Raw genomic sequence first — 18,005 nt, 5'->3', positions numbered from 1 at the left:
TGTGAAGACCTTTTTCCAAATATCAAATAAATATGTGTGCTTTTATTCAAGAATATAACCAAAGTAAAAAAAAAAATTGTTCAATTTATGTGTTGCTGTCAATGAGTTAAAAACCTAAGCTCAAATGTTGACTGCCAAGTTGTTTGCCTACCTATGTAAAAGTCATCTCTAATAAAGGAGCACTGGAATCATCTAGTAGAAGCACTGATTCAGCTATGGAATGGCCATTAGGGTGGAGACGGCTTGTTGGCTGTCCAGGACTCTGAAAAAATGTAAATCCTCATATGTGATATAATCAGTTCTTGCATTTTGCTTTTATTTATTTATTTGTTTGTTTTTTTGTTTGTTGTATTGTATTCCTGAGGTGGTCAATAGATTGGTCATCTACATCTGTGAAGATGATTACTTGTTTATTCTTTTGTGTTTCTCCAGCTGTCTGACAATTTGTTTGTTTGTTCTGCCCTCCCTAGCCATCGGACCTTACTCTTATTCGATGTTAATTAATGTTGACTTAGTTTAATTTCTTACTTTGTCTTTTATTTTTCTATTCATAATTATGTAAAGCACTTTGAGCTACATTTTTTGTATGAAAATGTGCTATATAAATACATTTTGTTGCTGTTGTGTATTTTGCCATGTTTACTAAATTTCTTAACACCCACTGTATGTCCCAACCTACTTGGAAAGGGATCTCTCTCTGAATTGCCTTTCCCAAAATTTCTTCCATTTTTTCCCCTACATATTTTTTTTTTGGTGAGTTTGTACTTATCCTCTTTGGGAGTCAAGGCTGGGGGTCTGTCAAAAAACAGGGCCTGTTAAGGCCCATTGCTGCACTCCTTGTGTGATATTTGGATATACTATAGGTACAAAAAATAAATTGTTGTTGTTATGCCTAACAGTTCATGTTATTTCATCTGTCACTTTTGTTATATACCTTTTTGGCCATCAGGTTTACTTCCAAGGTCCTCCTGGTGTCTACCAATGATTCAATTCATTTTGAGTGGGTTTACTTCAAATAATGTATCATGACATATGAAGGCTCTGTTTAGGCATCATAAAACAAGTAATCAAATATTGCACTAAATTATTACAATCCAATCCAGAGTTACAGGGGCCTTAAGCCAAACCTGAATCTGGTGCCAGTCCATTTCAGGGCCCACTCATGCACACAGTCACATTTAAACATGACTGATTTTGACACTCAAGGTAACATACAGTGTATGTGTTTGGCAAATGAGTGGAAAACCAGAGTGACTGGAAGAAAACACATGTTGATATCTTGTAAACTCCACACAGACTTGGCACAGGACAAAATCCTCATACTGTACTTTACATACTTTAAATTTTAAATTGTATTGTGTTGTATTATTATCCCTTTAATGTGCCTTATGATAGTTCATGTTGTTGTGTAAAAAAAATGTTATTGCATGTACATTTTGAAGATGGCATGCTATATAAGAGACCTGTTACTCTTCACAAAAGTGAAACAAAGACGTCCCTAATAAACTTACCTTATTTGCTTGCCAATGTATTATGGTGGCACCAACCCTCTCAGTCAAGTGCATAAAACCCCTACATCTCTGAAACTAAACTTCCCCTTATGTCACTATCATCAGACATGTCAAAATGTTTCAAGATATTTTGATTTCTCTGACTAATTTGGCCTTCCACACACATGAAATTTTTATCTGAAGTTCTCAGTTTTTTTCTATAAAATCCCATCACTTTGTAGTAGTAAAGACTTAGTAACTACTTATACAGAAGCTGGATAGTAGAAGAATGTCTCAGGTTTGAGTTTAATATCATTACCTTATTGGGTGTATAGAAATTGTCAAACGTAGAGTTCAATGAGTCTGCAAAGATATGGACAAGCACACTTAAATTTTTCAGAGTTCCATTCACAGACAAATCATTGAAGCAACTTCCGCAGGATGTGAAGAGTTTATATCCAATCTTAAATTCAGAATATTTGACCATGTGAGCATCCAGTGCAAGATGAAATGTTTTCAAGATATACATCCATAAGCTGTTAATAAAAATGCATAAGCAGAGGGTGATGTGTTTGTGCTGCATCCTATGAGTCAGGTAGATAGATAGATAGATAGATAGATAGATAGATAGACAGATAGATAGATAGATATTATAAGAAAACACATGTATTGCTAAAAAGAAAGAAAATTTCTGACTAGGCGTAAGACAAAAATCGGGAGTGGTCTCTCATAGACTTTCTCGTATACTCAGGTATGGGGAGAGATATTTTCAAGAGTCAAGAGAGGCCCGCAAAATTATTAGGAAGGCAGGCTCAGTTATGGGATGACTCTGAATCCTGTAGAGGTAGTAGCAGATGATAGAATTAAATCAAAAATGACTGCCGTTATAAACCATGTTGCACATGCTCTACGTGAAGCACTAACAGTGAGGACTTTCAGCAAATGAAATTACTCAGGTGAAGAGTGTCAAGAAATACTACTGGGGCTTCTTTATACCAACCATAATGTCTCCCTGTGACTGTGAATGCTCTTTTTACTTTCTCGTATACGTAGTATAGGGAAGTATTGTAATCATCCAAAAGTTCAATGTTGAGATTTTGACAAATCTCGACATTTTACACCTCCTTGACTTTCTCGGATATGAAGTACAGTGGAACCTCAGGTCACGAACATCTCGGACCACGTACAAATTGGGTTACGACCAAAAAGTTTGCCAAACTTTTGCATCTGTTCACGACCACACACTCGGGTGACGAACAAGTCAGTTTCCCTTCTAGTTTGTATGTGCCAATGATTTCCGCACATGTTCAGTCTCTCCCTGTGCAGCGAGCGAGCAAGAGAGAGAGAGTGAGCAAGCAAGCAAGAGACAGAGAGAGAAAGAGAGCGAGTGAGCGAGCTAGAGAGAGAGGGCTGGCCTCGTAAAGCCGAGAAGGCAGTTAAAGAGACTGATTCGAGCATTCTCTGTTCAAGGTTTTCTCAGTGTTATTCAATGTTTTTACATTTAGTTTACTATTACACTGTGCATTCTATGGTATAACTAACTATTTTTGTGCTTAAAACTCTTTAAAAAATATATTTATATACAGCTCGTACAGTCCGGAACAGATTAATTGTATTTACATACATTCCTATGTGAGAAATTACTTCAGGTCATGACCAAATCGGGTTGCGACCAGAGTTTTGGAACGAATTACGGTCGTGACCCGAGGTTCCACTATATAGTAAAAGTATTAGAATCCTCCAAAAGTTCCATTTCGAGATTTTGACGAATCTCCACGCTTTAGACCTCCTTGATTCCGAAAATACCATTTTTGGAATTGACATGTCTGTGTGTCAGTGTGTGTGTGTGCAAATGAATAAAATTCAGTACACCTTCACTTAGGTCAACCAAATTTTGCATACAAGTATTAGGTAGAAAACGTAGATTTTCCTTTTTGGCTATTTCTGTTAACCAGAAGTGGTACTTTACCTTTTATTCATGTAGCTGCAGAGTCAACTTTACTTTTATTATAAGTGTTCAGTATATTATTAATTTGATTTGATATCTTGTTGATGGTTCTTTAATGTACGTAATATAAAAATATAATCATTGTCTTGTGGTATCTGAGTATACGGGAAAGAGTAGGGGAGACACTCCCGATTTTCTTTGATGAGCTGCTACATAGCAACAGGATGCAAATGACAAAGGAACCAGCAGCTCACCTTCTAACATAATTGTGTTTACACCTGTGCCTTTTCATCATGAATTATCTGTTTTATAAAATATTTGGAAAGAAAAATGAAGAAAAAAAGTAATAGACTTCAAATTACTGCTATGATTAAGTCTAAAAGTTATTGGATGTTATCCTTGGAACAGAAAGCTCACCAGTAGTGTTGATTGGTCAAATTCTCCAAATATGCTGTGTGTGCTGGTGACTTTGTTCACCCAATATTCCTGGAAATTTCCGTGGCCATCTTAGACAAACATTTTCCCAGCCCCCTCAATGATGGCAGCTTGACATTACAGAACTGAAGCAACTGCACTCCAGAACTTTAATGCATACGTACTATAATATTGCTGCCAATGTGCTTCACGCAGACGTAAGGTTATGAAACAATTTGTGTTTTTGCTTGATTACCATTCTGCATGTATTAAAAAAAGCAAAAGGATTACATTAGCTGACCATAATGAGATTATTATATGAGTACTGCTGCTGGAGATACAACTCTGATCCCTGTGTGCTAGCAGCTGTTATGTTATAGCGGGGTCTAATTTGTATGCACTAGGAGTTGGTGAGTGTTACTTGTGTGTTCCTGTACCTTTTCATATTATTGGATATTTTGACCTTTTGGTCTGTTTTCTGACTGTGTTTCTGGATTATTCTTTGTTTTGGATTGCCTTATGGTCGTAGTCAAGGCTTTCATGCCTTTCTGTGCTCTTCGTAGCTGCACAGTAGAACAGAACATTTCTGTTAAGAATAAATCTTTCATTTTACAAAGATCTTACATTTCACCTATTAATACTTGGAGGTTTTTGGTTTTTAATCCCCTCTAGCCGTCAGTTTTGGAAGTGCTTTTGGGATTTATGTACTTTGGGACTCCTAGTTCACAACAAAAGGAACTGCTGTAAAAGTAAAAAATGTAATCAACTTTGTAGCCATTACACGCAGAAGGATCTGTAATTTTTAAAGGATTCTTTAACAGTGGTGGATGGCTGCTTTAAGGAATATTGTTATGCCCTGAAAATGTATCTGTCTCCAGTTGTATGGCTCGCACCTTTAATCATTTGAAATAGATGGATGTATCTGAGGTCTCAGCTTTCCTCATAAGAGTTACAGATCTAGAGGATGACGGTGAGTTTTATAATTTGAACAATGAGGTGCCCATTTGTGAACCAAATAAAAGATATCTTTCAGATTGTTGAATAATTAAGAAATAACACCTCCGCACCTTCCACCAGAGTAGAGTAAGAATAGACTAGGACATTAGGTCTAGGAAAGTTTATACTGTAAACAATTAATTTCCTAAATCTTCTGGACATTTCAGATAAGTGAGGAATGTCTCTGCTGCTGACGAGTATAGAGAATCCTTGTATATGGAGACTGGTGCACTGCACAGTTGACTGCTCTCACTGTAGCAATAGGCAAAAGTATTGGTGGGCTAATCATAGAAATGGCATGCTATGGCTTTTGAGATTTTAAAAGGTCAGTTAAATAAACAAGAATAGGAATGGAACCTCAATGAAGCCCCTGAAGGGAAACAGTCTAAATTTTGTTTGGGAAACTATCTTGTGCTCACTACCTAACTATCTCATGCTCATTAATTACTATCTAATGTGCACCACTTACTATCTTGTGTCACCACTTAGTATCTTGTGCATATCGCTTACTATCTTGTGCACACCACTTAGTAAATATAATGCTCACAACTTACCATAGCCTGTGCACCAGGTATTTTAAGGTTGCACCAGCTATTATTGTGTGTCGCCGCATACAACCAGATGAGCACCAAATACCATCACATGTGACCGTACATCATTTTCTGTGAACAGGACATATCACTTAACAGTTTCACAGTTAAATTCCACAGAAATGGATATTGGCAAGTTTGTAAATGTAGGCTATACATTCAAGCCCAGGTCGTTGGATCCATGAAGCAGCAGCACTAAATGCTGCATTAATGTGTAGTAAAAGGAAATGACATTAGTTAGCTAACTACTACTAACCAGCTCACAGCCTGCTTCTTTTTCACTCAAGTTACACAAGCAATTCTTATTTCACATTTTGATTGCATGTGGAGTTTGTTTAGTCCATTGTGATTGCTCTAATTTAATTCTCTGGTAAACTTGGCACACTAACTTATCTACACCAATGGACAGTGTGATTTAACACACCCACTAAAATCAAATTGGGTCACATTAATTGTCAGTTTTCTAACAAATAGATATGCCCTGGTTAAAATGAGAAGATTTTTGCCTGGCTAAACTTGAATATCCAAGACAAATCCACTGGCAAACCTGGCACACTGGATCATCCGTTGCACTATGCAAAACAAATGGCATGATTTAAAGGGCACAGCAAAGAGCTAAATCGTATAGCTGCCATTTTTCTTACCAAGGTTTTGACTAGATGGATTCCCTGAGTTAAATTGCAGGTGATAATTTCTTAGATCAAACATAGGTACATGAGGGCAATTAGCTGGCTAGCATGCCATGTTACCATATTTATGGTGATGGAGAAAAGGAAAATTCACCTTCTATCAGTTAACTGAATAGTTATAAAAGCTTAACAGGTAGTCCACCATGATGGTGACAGCAAAACAAAACTCTTACCCAAGCAGCCCCATAAACATATCTTTTTAATTTAGGTCCCTGGAATAAACTGATTAATCCAATATAATCACAAAATTCAACGAAATTGAAACTGAAATATAATATCTTCCTTTAAGTATTTATCCATGAATCGTATTTACTGTGTTCATGCTGTCTATGCAGAGGAAACACACCTCACATCCACTCAATGCAAAATGCCAGGGAGGTTTTGAACAAGAAACCACCAACTGAGGATTTTAGTGAGCCACAAGCGAGCAGGAGGAGTGTCGTCTGTCGATTCATAGATGACAGTGAACAATGGAGAATCATATTTGTCAAGTTTTAAGGCAAGTTTTAATAAAATCCATTTTGGAAGATGTTTATACTGTGGATTAAATCTCTCCTTAGCAAGGCATTCAAAACCTAGTGTTGTAGTCATGTTGTTGTGTAGATCATTTCATTATACTGTATTTTGCCATGGTTAGAAGATTATTATTATTATTGTTGTTGCTGTTGTTATTGTTGTTTCATGAAAAATAAAAAACCTCAAACACAAGACTCAAACATAGAACTGACATCAGCCATGTCGTTATTCAGAATCTATGGAAAAACTTGCAGAGCAGAGGACTTCTGGAGAATGACTTTTTTGGCCAGGTGAGCTATTATTCTATACGGCCACCATATTCAGAGATGGAGGACAAGTCCAGAATTGCACAAGAGTCCATTTCCATCAGTCTTGGATTTTAAACAATTATCTGTGCCACCTGTCATGTTTATTATTTTGGAACTGACTGTAATATCTTTACTATTCTTTAACTTAGACATATTTCTTACAATTACTGACATTTTTTTTTTGCATTTAGAAAGATTTGAAAAGATTTATACTTAAAAATGCGATCATTCATTATTTTTATGTGTTTACTTACTTTTTATTGTAACCGGTGCAAACAGGAAACGTCCCAATTATATATATGTCTCCTTCTTGATCTAACACACACGGTGGACTTTCTTGCTCCAGACTCATGGAAACAAATCTCAGTATGAAGACAATAAAAATGGGTGATATGGATTGCATTTTGAAAGCCTCCTGTAAAACAGTATAATAAAAATGTGAAAAGAACATGAAAGCCCCCAGACACACATTGATACTCTTACTGCACTTACAGCGGGTGCTAACGCACTGTCAACGTCGTGATGGTCTCTCTTGTTGTTGTGTTTTCTGACCCTCCTCAAATCACTTCCAGAGATTGGCCATGCAGTTAGTATCTCACAAATTGTATTCCTCCCTTAATGTTCGGTTAACCTTCCCTTTATAGGAACCCCATACAACTGTAACACATTCACAAGACAACAGATTAAAAAATGGATAAATGGGAGATTAATGTAATAAAATTATTTGGTAATGAAACATTTTTTTTAGTGTTCTGCCCATGAATAAACTCCTTATGTGATTATAGCAGGCTGGAGCCTTTCCTAGAAGTAAACATTACAAGGCAGTAACTCATCTTGGAGAGTCCACCTCAGGGTAGACTGCCATAAAGCTGAATTTCAAGTTTTTCTGCCTTACTGATGTGGGGGAAACAGCAGTGCATCATGGGAGAAACCCATACGGATGTATTGTCAACATCCACCTGCTGCATAGAGGGTGACAGGGCTAGAAATCAAACACTGAATCCTGGAAGTGTAGTTTAAGCACGTGCCTTAAAATGTTGAGTGCCATCTAGTCAGACAACATGCCTGTTGAAAAGTCATCTTTACAGACAATATACAGATTTAATTATCAAAAACTCACCCTTATACAGTAAAGTATAAATAATTACAGCAAAGAACAAAACAAAGAACAACAAATGACAAAATCATAAAGACCTAAGCCCTCAGGGCCTGTCTACACAAGGAGAAACCCCTGATTACCATGGGAGGTGGTTTGTCCACAACCCACATGAACAGAACAGTTTGCCTTGTCCATCTTCCTCAACCTCCTTATCCTGCTCAGGATTTCACTTCCTTGCACCTTTTGAGCTCTTGACCAGCACTCACTCCATTACGCAAAGCTCACTTGCCTTGTGAACAGAAGTGGCTTTATAGCCCTGGCCCATTTTTACTTCTGGGTATACTCCATCAATCACTTCTGAGGTCCCAGATGAAGTCACAAAGACCTGAGGCTATCTGGGTGGAACTCACTCTAGTGACCCCAATGTGCCCCTGTAGTCCTACAGCACCTTAGATATTTTCTTGGGGGAAACTAAATAGATTACCCTTCCAATTAACTTTGAAAAGCTACTTTATAATATATAGGGCTGGGGCAACATACTGCCCTCTAGTGGCTTGGGGAAATCCAAGTTAACTAAAGTAAACCTTTCTATCTTTTAACTCATAACCTCTTAAGATTTAATTCCTTCATTTTAGCGCCCTCTGCTGGTCACATATGGTGCTCCTATACTTGACACTTGTGATGTGAAACTCATTTTCAAGGATGGGCAACAGTGTCTGCTGTGGCCTTCTCTTACTCCTTTATTAACCAATTACTGATACTAATGGAAAAGACTGTTCTGCCTTGATTTTAACTGACTTGCATTTTAATTGTTTTATTTCTTCTTTAACCAACAGCCAGACAATATTGAGGTGTAAAGTGAACCAACAGAAGGACATGCTAGCTAAGATTCCACTTTTTACTGGTTTCTTTTATTTAAAAGGTATCTCAATAAAATAACTGAAAGGAAAAAAAAATTAAGGTCTGAGGAATACTAAACTGCTGTGGGTAAGAAAACATTTGGATTGTGATATCAGAAAAAATGGAAATGTGGCAGAAGGACAACTCTAACAAATGGGTGAAAATGCTGGCCTTCTGGAACTGTTTAAGACCCCTGATTTAGCCGGTCATCTGTTAGCTTGCTTTAATAATTCTTTGCATTTACATAGCGCTTTTCTCACTACTTAATGAGCTCAGCAATGGAACATTAAGGGCCTTGCTCAAGGGCCCAAGAAAGCAGAGTATCTTTTGGCATTTACGGGATTCGAACTGGCAACCTTCAGATTGCCAGTGCAGATCCCTAGCCTCAGAGCCACCACTTCACCTAGTGCTTTGTATCTCTTTATTGTTTTGATTAAAAAAAGAATTTAGTAAGTTAAATGTAATTAATGGAATATACATATGTTACTTTAAAAAGCAGCAGTAAATGGTAAAAAAAAGGTAAGCAGCTGGAACAAAAACCTACAGCCACTGCGGCCCTCCAGTATCTGCGTGCTTTACATGGTCTATACTGCACCTTCTCATTGTCATTCTTATTTTAAGCCTCCCTCAGGTGTCTTTTTTCATTAGTTGGTTTTTTGTTGTTTTGGGAATGATCATTGCTGATTTACTTAAACAGTATATTTGAAATGGTGTTTTATTTGTAAAAGTTTCACCAAATTAAATCTCATGCAGCTGACATCATTGTAGCAGTGAAATATTTACTCACTTATGCTTTGCTCTATAAATTGAAATACCTGGCGACTCCTCTGCCTCATAGTGTCTGCTGCCAGCTTTGTCTAACAAGACTGGATTTACTCTAATAGGTGTGACTTATTTTATTCCTTCTGTAGCCCAAAAATCTGTTCAGTGTGTTTCAAATTTCAACTAAGTATATCCTTGTCTAGCATTGTTGACTGAATACACCAACAGAGTTTTTGCATGCTTTACAGCTACTGTACAGTATGATAAAGGTAAAGTAGAAAACTTAAAAAACATTTGCATCTATCAATACACTAACAATGAAAATAAAATCAATGTCAGTGATTAAATACAAGCAAATTCAGGCTAATAAAATATCTCAAGAGCCACAGCTGGATATCAAGAAGACAAACAGAATATAAGAGGGCGACTGCCCATCAGAACCACATGTGTACTGTACATGCAGAGCTATATGTTTCTAAATAAAAATCCACATTTCATTCAAATTAGAAGAAATCAGGTAAGTCTTGTGTTCCTTTAAAAATAGTTTGAAAAAGTGCGTTTCATGTGCATTTCATTTCAATTACAGGGAGACAGAGAGCTGAAACCTGTTCCAACAGTTTAGGGCTCGACATAGAAAGCAACCGTGAACAGGATAGACATTACATTTCTGACTGTTAAAGTGAATTTACATTTAAGGAAAAATGGAGGAGAAGTGCAATCTCTCATTAAAAGATAATCAGAGGAAACTAAATGAAAAAGGGCAAATTAAATGCATTCACAGAGATGAGGATTGATTTCACAAGTTATTTTCATGGCGAAACATACTAAAAGTTCTAATTAAATAAATAATAATTTTAAACAAACAAATACTTGGGTAAACAATTACAGAAGCTTAAAGTCATTAATGATGCAGATAGATAGATAGATAGATAGATAGATAGATAGATAGATAGATAGATAGATAGATAGATAGATAGATAGATAGATAGATAGATATGAAAGGCACTATATAACAGATAGATAGATAGATAGATAGATAGATAGATAGATATGAAAGGCACTATATAATAGATAGATAGATAGATAGATCGATCGATAGATAGATAGATCCTGGAGAGGTTATTCATTATTCCACTACTAATTCATGAATGACACATAAAAAGTCATAATTAAATATTAAACAGACCATGAAGCGTCTTCTGTGTACTCAAGTCCAGCTGTGTTGAAAGTAGAAGTAGAAGCTGTGATGGTCGCTGTTTGCAGTAGTTGTGTATGCTGGTGATATTTAAGCTCCATGTTATTTGCATAAATTATCATTTTGAAGGAAAATCAAAAATGATCAGAGGGTCACTTTGCATAACAAGGAAACACACCTTAGTCATTTTGAATTGAACAAGCTGCTTTTTTTATATAAACACAAATTCCTTTTGTTGCACAACATTTTTTGATGAATATCACACCTCATCCTTCCTCTTCATTTGGTAGTCCACTTTTGTATTTGGCTTACTTACTTGGACTATTTGACAAATCCTGAAATTTATCTTCCTTAATGTTTCACTTTGGTTTAACAAAGACTGCCATAGTGCCCTTTCTGCAAAAGTCAATAATACGCTGACTGCATGTTTGTAGATTCCCTTTACTTGTGATGGCTTGTTGGAATTTCTGCAGATCTAAACCCTCAGATGATTTTAAATCTCCAGCTTGAACAGCTTCTGGGATATCAGTACCGTACAGACTTATTTCTATTCCACTTTCATTCATAATAATGCAGTTGGAGAGAATCCCTGGAGAGGCTCAGTCCTGAGAAGTTGGACTGATAAAAAGATGGTGGTCTCCTGTGTCTGTTTTACGTGGATGTGCTTTTAAGACTGGGTGTTGGTCACTTTTAAGAACATATTTAAACTCAAAACTTCCAGGTTGATTTCATCTGCACAGGTTCAAAACCTTTTTCTCTTGTATGGAGATTGACTGGTCATCACATTTTCAGGACAGTTTTGAACCTGTAGCAGTGGTGGTCTTTGAGAAATTGATGTGTATAATTCAAAGAAATGAGGGGCACACATCAGGTGCACATGGAGGTTTAGGGTTGTGTAAAAGTTAATGGACAAGTTTAAAAGGTGATTTGTGCCATACAGTTGCTAGGCTAGACTTTCTGGATGTTTAGATTTATGAAAGCATCCTGACTAACACTGGCATCTAGTACATTGTTTACTTTTATTATATCTCTTATGCAGTTGACACACAAAAAGATTTAATGTCCAGTTCAGGGACTTCCAGGCAGTCAGTAGTGGGTCTGAACTGCTGTTCTTGTAGTCTGAAGTCAGGCTCTCTTTTTAAGAAAACAATCATAAAGAAATTGGTGAAAAGAAGAACTGTGCCAGGGTCTTTGCTTGCACTATTTGTTTTTTGTTTTTTTTTCTTTGCACTATTTAGTCTTTTTCATCATTTGTTTGCCGGTGAACTCCACTTAATAATCTAAGGTGGACACTAACGCACATGCACACACCTACAGCCAAACCCCGATTCCTCACAGAATTTTGCATATTTGAAAATGCAAATCAATATAAATAGCCCCTTCCATTCACTGTTTTGTTAAAAGACAATGGTGAAAACATGTATAAAAAAAGAATTTCACCAAATGCGGAGTAGAGATTCTACTCAGTGAAGTGGCTGCAAGGAAAAACGTACAATTTGGTGGCTTAGGCAATGGTATGAGCAACAAAAGAAAATTGATGGAGTGGAACTGAAAAGTTCAAGTTCAATGTTGCACAGTGTCCGATAAAAAAGAAGTAATCAGATGTCAAAGTCAAAGTGAAAAGGCAGGTGTCTGAGTGCCATACAGAAGCACATTAGGGCCTGTAAATGCCACAGGGGGTGGACTGGTATTCCGACTATAAAAGGGGATGGTTCCTCACCTGGATAGGAGGCTCCAAATGGGTCAAAAGGCATCCCAGCCAGGAGAGAGAAAGGAGCCAGACCCTGAAGAGATGGCCAGAAGGAAGGAGAGCCCTTCAGATTTAAAAGGTCCTGCAGGGGACATGTTATTCCCCCAGGACACAAGATGGCAGCAGCCCTCCATATCGACCCCCATTTGGGAACCACCAGGGAATGCTGGGAGATACAGTACGGCAACACAGCCCTGCTGTGGACTATGAGTGCTGCAAGGGGGTGCTGTAGAGAGATGTGCTCCCCAATTAATGGGACTTACGTATGACCCGGAAGTACTTCCATCTGGAAGAGGCTCTTGCACTGGAAGCACTTCCAGGTCCTCAGTAAAAGGGACCACACTCCCTTATCCAGGCAAATCAGAGCTGGGAGGACTTGGAGCAACACTCGATTGGAGGAGGGTAGTGAATTGGTGAGAGGAACTAAGAGGAGAGAGTTTTGAAAGAGAGAGAAGGAAAACTTGTGCTTGTGTTACTTTTGGGAGAATTTTGGGAAATAAACCTTCCATTATTTGAACTCAGGACTGTGCTGGTGTGTTCATGTTGGGGTTTGGGGCTCACTGATGCTCCAGTTCCATTACAGGCAACAGAGAAGAAAAAAATATAGGGATACAGTGATGAAAAAAAGTCTATGTTGAAATTAAAGCTGAAATGTGGACTTCAATCTTGAAATTTCCTCTTTAGTCTCATATTTTATTTTTCATTAAAGTAGAACTTTGTAAACTTCGTCTTAAAATCGATGTTTAATTTACTAGAGCTTCTAAAACCTCATTGTAACTAAAGCAGCACGTTAAATACTTTGTATTCTATGTGTTCCTGCCCAAGTCGTTAATCGCTACATGCTTCTTAAATGGGCTTTCTCTTACAACGACAGGATCGAATACATATGAATACATTACATTCATGATATTACAGCTCTCACCATTTTAAAATACTAAGATGTATACATGATATCATTTTCATGATGAAATATGCATTAAAGCATGTATTAAACATGTAGGGGCACGGTGGCATAGTGGTAGCGATGAGCTGGCACCCTGTACAGAGATTGTTCTTGTCTTCCCCAAGATGCTTGCTGTGACACGTGCGACCCCGGATAGAATCATTTATCTCAGTAGTACTGTGTCTTGCTCAAACATACCAACTCCCTATTCCTGTCCTTCTGTTTTCTTTCTTCATGTAACCAATCACCACACAATAAGCGTCTGTAATAAATGTAAAACCAGCTGTAAGCTAAGAATGTCAGTTCTTCAAAACTTTAAGGAGCATTGAAAAATCTTTGTTATACATGTTTAATTATTCCTTCCATTCCTCCTGGGTCATGCCAGTCCCAGCAAGCATAGAGTTCAAGGTAGGAACAATCCCTGGACGGGGCGCCACTTTGCCCCCACGTTTAATTACAAACAGTATACATTATTTAAATGAAGCTAACAATTTATTTGTAAAATGTAAAAAACATAATTAAATACATTTCAGCATAAAAATGATATGACATATACATCCTAATATTCTAACAGCACACAGCTCCAAGAAGATAGCTCTTGGAAATCTAAGTCAACTTTAAAGCCAGTCGTCATCATCTGTACAATACAATACAATATTACAATACAATATTTATTTCTATAGCAGCTCAAAGTGCTTTGTAATATAAAGAAAGAAAAAAGAACGAGATATAAAAATAAAATTAGGCAATACTATTTAACATAGAATAAAAGTAAAATCCAATGGCCAGGGAGGACAGAAAAAAAAAAAACTCCAGATGGCTGTAGAAAAAAAAAAATCTGAAGCTCCCCCTAGGCATTCTACCTAACATAAATGATCTCAATCAGTCCTCGTGGTTTTCAGGCTTCACATGGAAGAACTTGATGATGATGGCCATGTGGACTTCTGGCCTTTAATCCATCAATGTAAGGACATCACAGTGCTTTGATCAGGCGGTGGTGTCGCAGATGGCCACCACAGAAAACCGGAAAAAGAACACCAGAGAGAGTAGGGGTTGGTACGGATTTTGGAGCCACCAAGAATAATGATAATTAAATGCATATACAAAATATCAGGATTAAACTAAAATGAAGCTATGAGAAAGCCATGTTAAAATAATGTGTTTTTAGCAGTTTAAAAGTGCTCCATTGTATTAGCCTGGCACATTTCTATCGGTAAGCTATTCCAGATTTTAGGTGCATAACAGCAGAAGGCCGCCTCACCACTTCTTTTAAGTTTAGCTCTTGGAATTATAAGCAGAAGCTCATTTGATGATCTAAGGTTACAATTTGGATTGTAAGGTGAAAGACATTCTGAAATATAGGATGGAGTGAGATTATGTAAGGCTATTTATAGCTTTGTAAACCAAAATTATCTGTAAATACGCACTCGCTTCTATTGAATTGAATTGAATTCCTTTATTGTCATTGTATGGTACAATGAGATTGAATTTGTAACTCTTCCATAAACTTATTTTCCTATAAAGTAACAATAGTAATAATAATATGATGAAAAAACAATGAAAAATATACATTATGAGAGTACAAGTACAATATACATGTAAATATTGTGTAGTTATTACAAATTGTTCATATTGGCTCAGGCTGTGCAATATTACAGTTGAAGTGCAAGTTTACAGTGAGGTAATTGTAATTCTAAGTACAAACAATTCTACGGGGAGCACTTGATGGACTTATTGAGGGCATTTATAGCTCTTGGGATGAAACTGTTTTTGAGCCTCGAGGTCCACGCAGGAAAGGCTTTGAAACATTTGCCAGATGGGAGAAGTTCAAATAGACTGTGACATGGCTGAATGGAACCAATGCAGATGCTGGTGGCTTTCCTGCTATAAATGTTCTCCAGGGCTGGAAGCTTTATACCGATAATCCTCTGCACTCTCGACACAACCTGCTATAGAGCTTTCTGATCAGCTGCTGTGCAGCTGTGATACCACAATCAGACACAATAAGTTAAAATACTTTCAGTGGTGTACGAAGAGTAACAATGCTAAAGCTGCTATAGTATTTGGAATAGTTTGACCATTCTGCCTACCATTATACTGTTGCAGAATGATTGCAATCATCCATCCATCCATCCATTATCCAACCCACTATATCCTAACTACATAGTCACAGGGGTCTGCTGGAGCCAATTCCAGCCAACACAGTGCCCAAGGCAGGAAACAAACCCTGGGCAGGGCGCCAGCCCACCGCAGGGAACACACACACACACACACACACACCAAGCACACACTAGGAACAATTTAGAATCGCCAGTGCACTTAACCTGCATGTCTTTGGACTGTGGGAGGAAACCGGAGTACCCGGAGGTGATTACAATTATGTGCCTTAAATTTGTAAATGATATGCAATTATTTTCAGTGTATTTGATACAGCCTGCGTCATGGATGTGAATGTAAAAAAGAGAGGGAAATTACACAGAAACAGCAGCACCGCTTTGACGCTGAGTATGTAGAAGCAGGTGGGCACGGGCACCCTCAGCCCCAAAAAAGGCACTCGGAGTCTCAGGACAGACAGCAGAATCAAAATGTATTGTACAGCGCACATATAGACTCACTTCTTATGGAAATGAGTGAGCAGTCATGGGCAGCTCTTACATTTATTACAGTTTGACTCCTAACATTCCCCTGCTTTAGTCCTGCCACTAATTGATTCCACCATTATTTCTCAGCTGAGTGGGTGTCAAACCCCGCTCTGTCCATCATGTCTGTCTGACAAGGCTTATCCTTACTCCCTACAAGCTCAGCAGTCACCACCAATATTTATATTTAGAAAGTTCACATTCCCTCTCTAAAAGATGGGGCCCATTCTTTCCAGTTCTCCTGTATGTCTAATCTTTGGCTAATGAAGTACTGATGGTTTTAGCTTATACTGGATAATAAAAATATGTAGGCATGAGCCTTTTTAATCCTAACTCTTACATTTATAATGCTTAGTGAAAATATAATACTTACTTTTCTCATGTGCTTATAATACTTGTGTAGTATGTGTAGGTTACCAATTTTAAGAATACACTTGCAACCAGTTTGCAAAACTGAAACTTGTGTATACACAGTGTGAGGCTGCTGTGAAAATGTGTATGGCTTTACACCAAATTTAGTTTTTATACATCTCAAAGTGAGCATAGAAATGGGCTTACACAACATTTCTGTGCATATGCACCGTTTATACATGAAGCCCCTGGAGAAGATAAAAGCTGGAACATCAGAGCACCTCTGCTCACAGAGAGGGAAGATGGAGTGCTGCAGCTGGATTCATGGTGTTTTCTCAGAAGAGCCTGATGTAGATTGCATGCTGATTTATTATTTAATGAATGTTCAGAATCAAATTATCATTTATGTCGTGATCATTTTTTGTTGTTGTCCTGGTAATTTTGTGGACACTGTGCCTTTGCAATGGTAATATAGTGGAACTACCTTACCTTTCCACAGTGCATTTCCCAATGGTGATCCCATTCCATTTGTACAGCTAATGCTGCCAGGTGAAAATGATTTTAAATGCCTTTAAATACATACAATATGCTGCCTTTCTGTTGCACATTTCCCAAATTTGTATGATTAATCATTATTTATGATACAATAATACTCTGAGAATTTCTACTTTGTTATTTATATGTATTCTATGCAGCCTTTTCAATGAGTGCAAACTTGCATGCAAATTTATTCTTGTCATGTTTGCAATCTTAGATGTATTTCATCCTTCATTTTTTGTTTCCCAAGCAGGCTGAAATAAATGGAAGTGCTACTGATGGTACTCAAGGTAAAGTAAGTCAGTATCAATAGCATGTTGAAGAACACCTTGAGCACGAGCACACTAGTACATCTTTTATATAGCATGATTAAAAGTGGTGCAGGTGCAGTGCATTGAAGGTTGCAATCATTTTCTACAGTCCATTAATAATATACAGTATATTAAAAACATATATTTATATATTAATATTATTACTATATATTAAAAACATATTTAGGACAACTGAAACTAGAATGGGGCAGCGTTACTTTATGGATCCAACTTATGGGTCTGTTTTATATTCACATCCCTAAACAGAACTATAATGAATGACCAAGGGAGAGGAAGGTGAGCTCACTGGCCACTTCTCATGGAGCACAATCTCTCCTTGGAAGGCCTGGAGTAGCCTTTTTAGAAGGTGAGCAGAACAGCAAGACACAAACATTTTAATAGAACACAACATACCTTTAATAAACAAGATATCTATTATTATTAGTAGTAGTAATTAATATTAATATTAACATTATTAATATTAATAATAATAATAATAATAATAATAATAATAATATACTGTAGGAAGGTTTGAGCCACAGTATATGGAGTCCTGTTAAATTGATT

General features: G+C 37.2%; 1 protein-coding gene across 3 annotated transcripts in view; it reads right to left on the bottom strand.

Annotated features, from left to right (window-relative positions):
- LOC120542915 (G-protein coupled receptor family C group 6 member A-like) overlaps positions 1-10,962 on the bottom strand; it is a 32,394-nt gene extending 21,432 nt beyond the window's left edge. For 2 of the 3 annotated variants that reach the window (XM_039775644.1, XM_039775646.1), the window contains exons 1-3: positions 10,899-10,962; positions 7,444-7,608; positions 7,206-7,366 (exon numbers count right to left, since the gene is read on the bottom strand). The gene's annotated coding sequence lies outside the window, so the exon portion shown is untranslated. The remainder of the gene's footprint in view (positions 1-7,205; positions 7,367-7,443; positions 7,609-10,898) is intronic. The other variant, XM_039775645.1, reaches the window with a different exon arrangement.
- Between the last annotated feature and the right edge of the window lie 7,043 nt (positions 10,963-18,005).

The sequence above is a fragment of the Polypterus senegalus genome, chromosome 13 (genome assembly GCF_016835505.1).
Source record: "Polypterus senegalus isolate Bchr_013 chromosome 13, ASM1683550v1, whole genome shotgun sequence".
NCBI lineage: Eukaryota > Metazoa > Chordata > Cladistia > Polypteriformes > Polypteridae > Polypterus > Polypterus senegalus.
This window is presented reverse-complemented; position numbering and strand designations above follow the sequence as displayed.